This window comes from Cynocephalus volans, chromosome 8, assembly GCF_027409185.1.
Source record: "Cynocephalus volans isolate mCynVol1 chromosome 8, mCynVol1.pri, whole genome shotgun sequence".
Lineage (NCBI taxonomy): Eukaryota > Metazoa > Chordata > Mammalia > Dermoptera > Cynocephalidae > Cynocephalus > Cynocephalus volans.
In genome coordinates, this window is record NC_084467.1 from 115,638,773 (window position 1) to 115,648,982 (window position 10,210).

The following is a 10,210-nucleotide window of genomic DNA, read 5'->3' on the forward strand; positions in this document are numbered from 1 at the left end:
GCTCTGAGTTCCCACAGATTGACTGCCATCCAAAAAACATCATGATACTTCAAGGATACAAACCCTTGTGCCTCTACACACCTGAGCCTTCCTTGGGACCACTCAACAGTCTATGTAGAGTGTTGTGCTCCCCAGGACAGACAGGGACTACTTCCCTGACCCAGAAGGAAGCAGCTATAGAAAACTGATGGGATCTACAACCTAGCACCCCAAAAAGATTTTTGGAGCAAACTCTGTTGGGGTGAGTTGAGGCAGGAAAGAATAGAGACATGACCCAGGGAGGCTGCTCATAAATATTCAGACTGAATTGACAAGAGAATGTGCTTTATAGGTGGGACAGGAGGGGCAGAGGCGAGTGATTAGAGTTTGGAGGTGGGATGGAGAGGATGGAGAAGGTCAGGGACATGTGAATCTCTAGTGGAACCTGTGCGCTTTGGCACATACCTTTGCTTGGTAATAAAGCCCTGTAATGTTCCATCTCTGTCTCTCTCTTCCTTTCTTTTTGCCAGTCCATGAAAAATTCTTCTTTCGTGGATCAAGAACCTGGATATGCTGCCCTGTAACAAGAATACTCTTAATTTCACTTCTCTTGATTTTTGACTAATTTCTCTTATCTGTAATGAGAAACTTACAGCAGGACCTTCTATGTAAATGTTATATTTAGTAACGCAAGCTTTTGTCTGAAATAAAACTATGTAATATTTTTATGTGACTTTTTTGATGTCTTAAAAAAAGTTCATGTCGAAGATTGCTTTCAAAATTAAAAAAAAGTAATTGTATGGGCTGAATTTCTTCACTCTTTAACAAATATTCATTAAGCACATACCTCATGCCAGGCACTCTGTTAGGTAGGCATACAGTACAAAAACAGTATAGAACCAACACCCCATGGCAACCACTGAAGTCAAGATTATGAGTGGGCAAACATGAGTTAAGGCTTGCTACCTTAGAATGCACTGTTTCAACCAGCTTGATCCAGAGAGTTGATATGTTATAATGAAACTCAGCACACCAAGATTTATAGTTGTTGGTGTATTTTGTTTTCTCCCTAAGTGAACCAAAATCTCCTTGAATAAAGTGACTGCATTGTCAACCACTGTATATTCATAAGCATAGCAAGATGCTTGGTTCCAAGATACTTGCTAAGTGACCATGTGGTGAGTGAATTTACATTCATAAAAGTCAAACAGAGGAAGTTTTTCTTTATATGTTTCAATGTTCCTGTGGTCTCTGTGATGACTACTGGCCCTTCTCTAAGGATAATGGTGAATTGATGGTAGTTTATACTATTGCACATGACAATTATAGGGGACTCTGAAAAAGCACATTAAAAAAAGAAATAAGTCAAAGATTGAATGTGCCGGGGTGGGGAAGAGACAGAGGAGACTACATGAGGGAATATCAAAAGAACAAGAGAAGGCAGAGTGACTGAAAAGTGGGGAAAGGAGAACATTAGGTAGTTTCATGCTTTTATTGCATAAATGAGAAAAAAAAAATTCCTGAGTGATAAAGTGACTTCTGAATGCCACAGAAGACTTGTTCCATAGCAGTTGAATTGGGGGACGGTGGACAGGTGAAAGTTGATGAAAAAGAGATAAGTTGTAAGACAGAGAGGAAATGAGAAACTAAGGAGGAGGCCCAGGATTTGGGCAAGGAGCAGATTTTTTGTTCTTGTTGTGGACAGTGGGATATTGTCTGCTGGTTAAAAAAGGAAGTCAGAATAGAGATAGTGTGTGATAAGTTTATTTAGAACAGAAACTAAAGACCAACTTTTCTAAGAGAAATCACGTCTGCAAATAAAATGCTATTTCTGCTGCTTCCATTGCTGGCTGTTCTAGCAGGTGGTGACAATGAAAATGGTAAGAACTCTGGCAACTACCCAGCTGTGCACAAGAGGGGTGTGTGTGTGTGTGTGTGTGTGTGTGTGTGTGTGTGTGTGTGTGTGTGTGTGTGTGTGTGTGTGTGTGTGTGTGTGTGTGTGTGTGTGTGTGTGTGTGTGTGTGTGTGTGTGTGTGTGTGTGTGTGTGTGTGTGTGTGTGTGTGTGTGTGTATCCATAGGGTGTTTTACCAGCATATATCTGAAGAGTTAAGAGTTCTAGGCTGGTTCCATTCTGAAAATCCCTAATTCTAGATCCCTGGTGTCTTTTCAGGGTATTGATAAGGCCTGGGACCTGCAGCAGGCAAATGTCTGCTAAGATAACTTTGGCTGTCCTTCTGTCCACCTTCTGAGTTGCCCCACTCTGGCACTTGTTGTTCTGCATTCTATCCTCTTCTCAGTGCCTTTTTGCTCCCCATCTTATCTGTTCTTTTGCCACAGGGTTTGAGGAGCATATCTCCTTCCTTGCCATTCTCATCTCATCCTTTTACAACCATTCCTGGATGCAGTATCTTGCCTCAGCATGGTTGGGAGAGTTTCAGACTCATAGGTGGGACAGCATCTCTGACACCATCATTTTTCTCTGGCCCTGGTCTAAGGGCAACTTTAGCAACAAAGAGTTGATGGAAATGGAAAAGTTACACCGTGTGTACCTTGTGAGATTTTTTCAGTTGGTTCATGGCTATGCCCATCGGTTGCAATTTAAATGTGAGTAAAAATCCTTCAATGAAGAGTGCGGAGATGGGTATGTGGGGGTGTATCAATGAGTTTCTTATTTCTCTAGGAATCTGCTTCCTTTCTTTTCTGAATCTAACTCCACTTTGTCCACAATTAAACTGCAATAACATTCTTTTGGGCAGAGGCTACAAGCCAGACCCTGATGCTTCAAACACTTCAAGTCTTCTGCTTTATATGAACTCCTTTCTCATTGATTGCTGTGTTGTGGCTTATTATCCTCTCTTAGAGGAATCCTCTGTCCACCCTTTTCTCTGGCCTCTAACCGGATACTTTACATTTCCTCACTCTTTGATTGACTATTTAATGTGATTTTCTCCTACCTCCAATCTCCTCAATGGTCTTTGTCTGCACATTCATTGTAACCCATGCATTCCATCCCCCCTAGGCTGTTATAATCCCAGCTCTCACACTAAAGTTCTTCCTTGCCAACACCATTGACATCACATCCTTTCAATAATTTTCCCTCTTATGTTATTCATCTTTTCCATCACCTCCAACCCCATCAATTCCCATTTCTCTGAAACTCTGATTAAACCAACACTTAGTTCCATTCCCTCAACCCCCCAAACTTCTCACTTCTGCTTCTATCCTCTTTTGTTTCCACTCATTTTATTTTATTTTTTTACTCCTTCTTTCCTCTCATTAATAACCCTTCTTTGCCAGATCTTTTTGAGGTGCAGGTGATAGCAGGCTGTGAGCTGCATCTTAGGGGGTTCTCAGTAGGCTTCCTGAAGGGAGCTTATCAAGGATCAAATTTCCCGAGCTTCCAGAACAATTCATGGCTGCCATCCCCAAAAGGTGGAAGTAGTGCCCAGTGTGTTTGCCGAGTACTCAAGCAGTTCCAACATGAGAAGGAAATAGCACAGGAGCTCCTCACTGACAGCTGCCCATAATTCATCTTGGATTTTCTTGATTCAGGGAAGGCAGATCTCCAGTGACAAGGTCAGTTCTGCTCCTCCCCACAGTAATTTTCTATTCTAGGGTTATACTTTCTCATCATCCCTTCAAATATAAGATAAGAGGAAGCCTTCCAGAAGTGGAAAAGATGTGTCTATCCAAACTGATGTGGAGATATCAACCTCTAAGTCTGTGTCAGGAACCTTGTCTGAATATCTTTCCTGTGTTTTTGCAGTGAGGCCTGAGGCCTGGCTGTCCAGTGGCCCCAGTCCTGTACCTGACCATCTTTCACTGGTGTGCCATGTCACAGGATTCTACCCAAAGCCTGTGTGGGTGATGTGGATGCAGGGTGAGCAGGAGCAGCTGGGAACTTGGCAAGGTGACCTCTTGCCCAATGCTGATGAGACATGGTATCTCCGAGTATCACTGGATGTGGCAGCTGGGGAGGCAGCTGGCCTGTCATGCCTGGTGAAGCACAGCAGTCTAGGAGGTCAGGACATCATCCTCTACTGGGATGAGAAGGAACTGGGGCCTAGGCTTCAAATGGGAGCAGGAGGCTCTCAGGCAGAGCATCAGGGCTAGCCAAAAATAGAGATTTTAGGGTTTGTAGATCCAAAAGGAAGAAAAATCATGTAGGATAAAAGCTGGACATACCCCTATTTCCCCACCCCATGCATACCAGAGTTCCCCTTCCACCCCTGGGAGACTACCCCTGGCCAAGGAAGTTACACACAGAAAGGCACATCCTCTTTAAGAAAAACAGAAGGCTGGAGGTACCAGGGACCCTAAGTAAATGAACTAGCACCTGGCACCAAGAAGGTAGCGAGTAGATTAACTTATGTACTTAACCAGATTTCCCATAGGCTCTGATGTGAGCTAACTGAGGGTCTGCATGTAAATCTGAAAATGATTTACATCCCTCCTCTGATCTGTTCATATATCATTGTTGTGTGTACCCTATGGTGACATAGATTTCTGACCAATGGCCACCTCAGTATATCTCATAAGTCCGATGAACCAATGTCTCTACCTATTTCACCTCGGGTTGATTTCTCTGGCATAGATAAACATTTCATGAACTCCCTTTCAGATCTGGGGTTCTCACATTACATCTCACATAGGTAATGCAAAGAAAAGAAGTATTGATTATAAGGGGCCTGTACATGCAGGTGCAGGTGGAGAGTTAGATGAAGGATTCATATCTGAGGACAGAGGAGAGAAGAAATAGAAAAGAAGTATACTGATGAGTTAGACACTCAAATGGGCATAAGAAGGCCAGGGAAGTGCAGTAAAACAGGGCATAAATGGGGAAAATGGAGTGAATTTGAAATAACATCCTTGGTGTCCACCCAAATCCACAGAACATCATAGCTCCATGGGCATAATCTTCTTGGCAGTGATATTGCTTTTGGCTCTTCTGACAGGTCTTGCATTTTGTTTTTGGAAGTGCTGGTGAGTTCTTTGTGTCCACTTTTCTTGCTCTTTCCTCCTCACCACTTGTCTTCCCATGCTTTTTTGTTTTGCTCTGCTCAGTCCCCCTCCCTCTCACTCCTCAGTTCTCACCTCTACCTTCTGCAGAGTGACTCCATCTCTGTTCTCATACATCTCATACAGGGCACACTGTAAGCCTTTTCTCCATTCTTCTTCCACTGGAATAAGAAGCCAGCAACCTAGAAACTTGGCGCATATCTGAACACAACATGGTGACGATGTCCTTTCAACTCTCATTGTAAAACTTTTGTAGTTGTTATTTCTCCTTAATGATCAGTTGTCAATATAAGCTAAATGTAAATTTGCTGGACTTGTTGTTCAGACCTGGACTCGGGAACTTGAACACTCAAATTTTAACTCTAAATGGAATGAGGTCCTAACAACATCCACATGTTCAAATATTAAGGGATCATCAGGCCCATTTCAAATGTCACTTCCTCAAGGGGGCCTTCCCAGGTTCCCAAGTGGAAAGCAGTTTCTCCCTCACCTGAACTCCCACCACATTTCAACCGTGTTGTGTTGATGATACTCCTTGCTCCCTGTCCTTCACTGCAGGTAGTTAGATTCCTTTTCCCTTCTAAGAAACGTGTGTCTTTTAAATACATGTATCCATGGCAAAATGTCTTGCTTACATATAACGTGTTCTCAATAAAAATCTGTGTTGAATTTATGTGAGATTTGTAGACATTTTTATTCTTTTCCTTCCTGACACTTTTGTAGTACTTGAAACCTTTCATGTTCTTCTTGTTAAAAGTCTCGTAACAGCAAAGAGACTTCCCACTTTCCTAGTTCTGTAGTATCTTCTCTGAGCCCCTGAGAAGCACAGTTTTGCCTCTTACCGATCTCGTAGTTCAACTATTGAGAGCTGTTAGAATAAAACTATTATTCCAAGCATTCTGAACAAAAAGAGCAAGGTAGAATGTACGCCCTTGGTATTTAGTGTGGTTCAGGGACAAGCAGCAGTGATCACACTGTCGCATGTTAGAATTGTAGAATCCGGGTCTTCACCTCACACTGACTGAATTATGACTTGCATTTGAGGAAATCAGCAGGAGATTCAGAAGTGCATTAAAATTTGAGAGGCACCGATGTAGGAGATGCCCGAGATGTAGTACAAGTGTGTCGCTGAGGAGAAAATGGTCAAGTAAATGGCATGACAGTATTGCTTTTCAGGGTTAAAGTAGGATGAAGACAGTCCATTCTCCTCCTTCCTGGCAGGTGTGTTCTATAAAGTTGCTGTAAGTCTGGATTGGTGAATACTGAGCCATTGCTCATAGTGGAAATGTAGGGTTATGTCCTTGTGGGATTCTGTGTCAATGTTTTTGTTAACTGATGAATATACAAGCTTGTTTTATGTGTGTTTTTGTTTCAAACCATTTTATTTAATATATATGTTTATAAATAATTCATTATATGTAGTATTCCTTTATAATGCAATAGTGAAGGAGTATTTAATATTTTCCTGATTCTGGTTAATGTGATCATGTATTCCTTTGGCTTTCAGCTTCACAACAGCGCTGTCCACTAACTTAAAAAAAATCTTTTGTCATCTCCTGAATCCTCAAATTTAGCTGCTTTTCCATATCTACATCATAACATTATAGATGTTACTTTCCAAAGCAGCCTCATCTACAGATTGGTGAGTTATTTTTTTCCCTTTATGTACCATATTGTTGATTCATTAACATGGAACTCACAGCCAACAGCATTATAACTACAAAGTTAGAAGCTCATCTAACTCCTCTTTAAGGCACATCATGGGCTTGTGTCTAGGAACACTAGACAGAACTTCAACAATATGTGTTCAGGATATTTAAAACAAACTCTAACAAAGAACACAAAATGTGGCACTAAATAGACCACAAAAAGGACACTTGTTTACAGTGTGAGAATTGAAACAAGAAGACAGAGCATCACCTTTTTCTACCTTAGTTAGGAGTGTGTCCTTTCAGTTACTCAAATTTTACACCCCTCTGCCCGTATCCACAAATGACCTTGAACATGCCATAAGTATGGATTTTGAGATTACAAATAAATTTTTGCAAGTAGATGAATTAGAAAATAAGAAATTTGTGAATAATGATGATTGCGACTTAGTTGGTTGTACATACCTTTGGGCTACGGAGTTGAATATCTACCCGTATGGAACATGTGATGCTCAAATTAGGATAATTAGTATATTCAACATTATACAATGTAATTGTTTTTCATGGCCTAAACTTCAATTACTTAAAATTTGTAAATTAATTCAACAAATATTTCTTAAGCACTTTCTGTGCAGCAGGAACATATTGAGTATAAAGAGGTGGAGAAAAAACAAAGAATTATCACTGTGCTCTGAGTTTGAAAATTTTGGCTTTGATTCTGCTGTTTACTGTTTTCATTGTTTGTTGTTTTTTTATTTTCCTATTACATTAACTTATTTGAGTTGAACTTGGAGGAAAGGAACTTAGCTCTAATTTGTTTAGGGGACTGAGAAGAAAGGCACAGGGCTAAGGGAACATCCAGGTGCAGGTGGCAGCAGCTGCACATGTGGAAATTTTTGGAAAATGAAGTGATGGGAGAAGAAAAAGGTGAAAGATATGAGGTGAGGGAGAGTGGGAATGCTGTTGTCTTTCTACTTGGATTAGGCATGATTAGGTACTGTGCATCTGGGTTACAATCCATCTCACCACATTCACATGGCAACCCTGTGGTTCTTGGTTGACTTTACCCCCAGCTGTAGTAATCAGCCTAAGGCAATTACAAGAACCCATCCATGACAATGTGATAGGCTAAACCATGATCAGGTAACCTATAATTTAAGCCAATCATTATATGGATCCCACTTACCCTTTCTCAGAGTTATGGAGCAGGCTATGCCCCTGTCCTAAGGTGGCTCAGTTTATATGAAGCCTGATTCTTGGTTTTGATGGTAGGAGAAAGAGATGCTCTCTCTTGTCCTAGATGTTATGGTATAGCATACGAAGCTTGAAACTTCTCAAGTCAATTTTTTCAGCACCAGTGAAGCAATCCAGTGGTTTGAAATCATGCAGTAGATGAAATCATGCAGGTAAGAAGAAGGAGACAACAGACCCACAGAAGAGCCTAGATTAAACTCTACCCAAAGCCTGAATCACCCCTGGGTTTCTCAGTTATATCAGCCAATGGTTTTCTCTTGTTTGTGCCGAAAGAATCCTATCTGTTGCATCTGGACCCAGGGAACTCTATGCTAACTTTTGCTCTTGGTTGCAGCATTCCTCTTTACTTTTCTCTTCTTCCTCCTCTCTTCCAGAGATTGGCTATTTCTTAAAATTGATTATTTTCCTTTTACTTTTTTTCCTGTGTGTGTCTTTATCTTGTTAAACACTTACACTGTCTTGCCTTTAACTAAGATATCTGGATCAATTCTTCTCTTGGACTTTTCAGGTATTTCTGGCAAAGCGGGAACTCACCAGCAATCAAAGGGCTGGTTTTATTGCTTGATATGCATGTGATTTTGGAAAATTTCCCGATCTTCATTATTTTCTTAGGTCAAATGGAGACAAAAATATATACTCTCTGTGTCTTCATAGAAATAAAGAGACACTCTAGTACCAGCATTTATTATATTAATTGTTTTTATTGTACATTTTTATGGAGTACAGATTTTTGTTTCAATACATGCATATATTGTATAATGATCCAATCAGAATAGTTAACATATCTATCACTTAAATACTTATCATTTCTTTGTGGTTATAACATTCAAGATCTTTTCTGGCTATTTTGAAATATACAATATTAATAGCTTGTCACCCTGGAGCACCAGAGCTTATTCTTCCTATCTAACTGTAGTTTTGTAACTTTGTACTAGTCTAATGACATTTCCATGGACCCTTCCCCTCTTTCTGTCTCTTCTTCTGGTAACCACTATTCTACGCTGTTTTTTTTTTTTCTTTCTCTCTCTCTTTTAACTTTACTTTTCTGAACTGACCTATGATAATTGTCTATGTTTATCAAGCACCATATAATATCTAGGCACATTCACATGTGTGCAATAATCATGTCAGGGTGCCTAGCATATTCATCAGCACAGACACTTGTCACTATTTTGTGTTGAGAACATACAACAGCATCTCAACTACCTACTCTAAGATATATTTCTTCATTGTGGACCATAGTCTCCATACAACACAACACAACACAACACTAGATCCCATTTTTCCTTTCTCACTACAATTTTGTATCTACTAATAACTTTCTCCCCACCTTCCCCTACCCCTTCACTGCCCCAGTCTCTGGTAACCACTATTCCACTCTCTTTTGAGATCAGCTTTTTAAAATTCCACATATGAGTGAGAATACGTGGTATTTCTCTTTCTGTGCCTGCTTTGTTTCACTTAACGTAATTTTCTCTACACTTATGCATGTTGCTTCAAATGGCATAATTTCATTCTTTCTTTATGGGTAAGTAGTATTCCATTGTGCATATAAACTACATTACCTTTGATTTATTGAAACATAATTGATTGTACATATTGATCATGGGGTAGTGTTGAATGTCAATACTTGTGTGCAATATGTGATGCTCGTATTAGGATAATTGGTATATTCAACAAGACACAATATGATAATTTTTTCTGGCCCTTTACCAATTTCTCACTAATCCTCCACCCCACCTCACCTCCCTGTTTACCACCACTGGTGGCTTCACTTCTATTTTCTCCTTTTGAAATTTCAGCAAATTACTGTGATTATTGTATTGTTCTTTCTTTTTTCTTTTTAAGTTATTTGTTTATTTTTTAGTTCCCACTTATGAGTGAGGACATGTGGTATTTATTTTTCTATGTCTGTCTTATTTCACTTAACATAATTTTCTTTAAGTTCATCCATGTTGCTGTGAATGGGAGAATTTCATAACTTTTTATAGCTGAGTAGTATTCCACTGTGTAAATATACCACATTTTCCTTATTCAGTCACCTGATGATTGACATTTAAGTTGGTTCCAACTCTTGACTATTGTAAATAGACCTACAGTGAACATGGAAGTGCAGGTATCCCTTCAACAAAATGATTTCCATTCCTAGCAACAGGATTGCTGGATCATATAGCAGTTCTACCTATAGTTGTTTGACGAACTTTCATACTGTTTTCCATAATGACTGCACTGATTTACAGTCCCACCAACATTTAGGAGGGTTACCCTTTCTTTGCATCCTCATGAGCACTGTTATTCTGTCTTTTTG

General features: G+C 39.9%; 1 pseudogene; it reads left to right on the forward strand.

The window, feature by feature from the left end:
- Positions 1-1,801: 1,801 nt before the first annotated feature.
- On the forward strand, positions 1,802-4,967 carry LOC134384309 (T-cell surface glycoprotein CD1a-like; annotated as a pseudogene).
- The last annotated feature ends 5,243 nt before the right edge of the window (positions 4,968-10,210 follow it).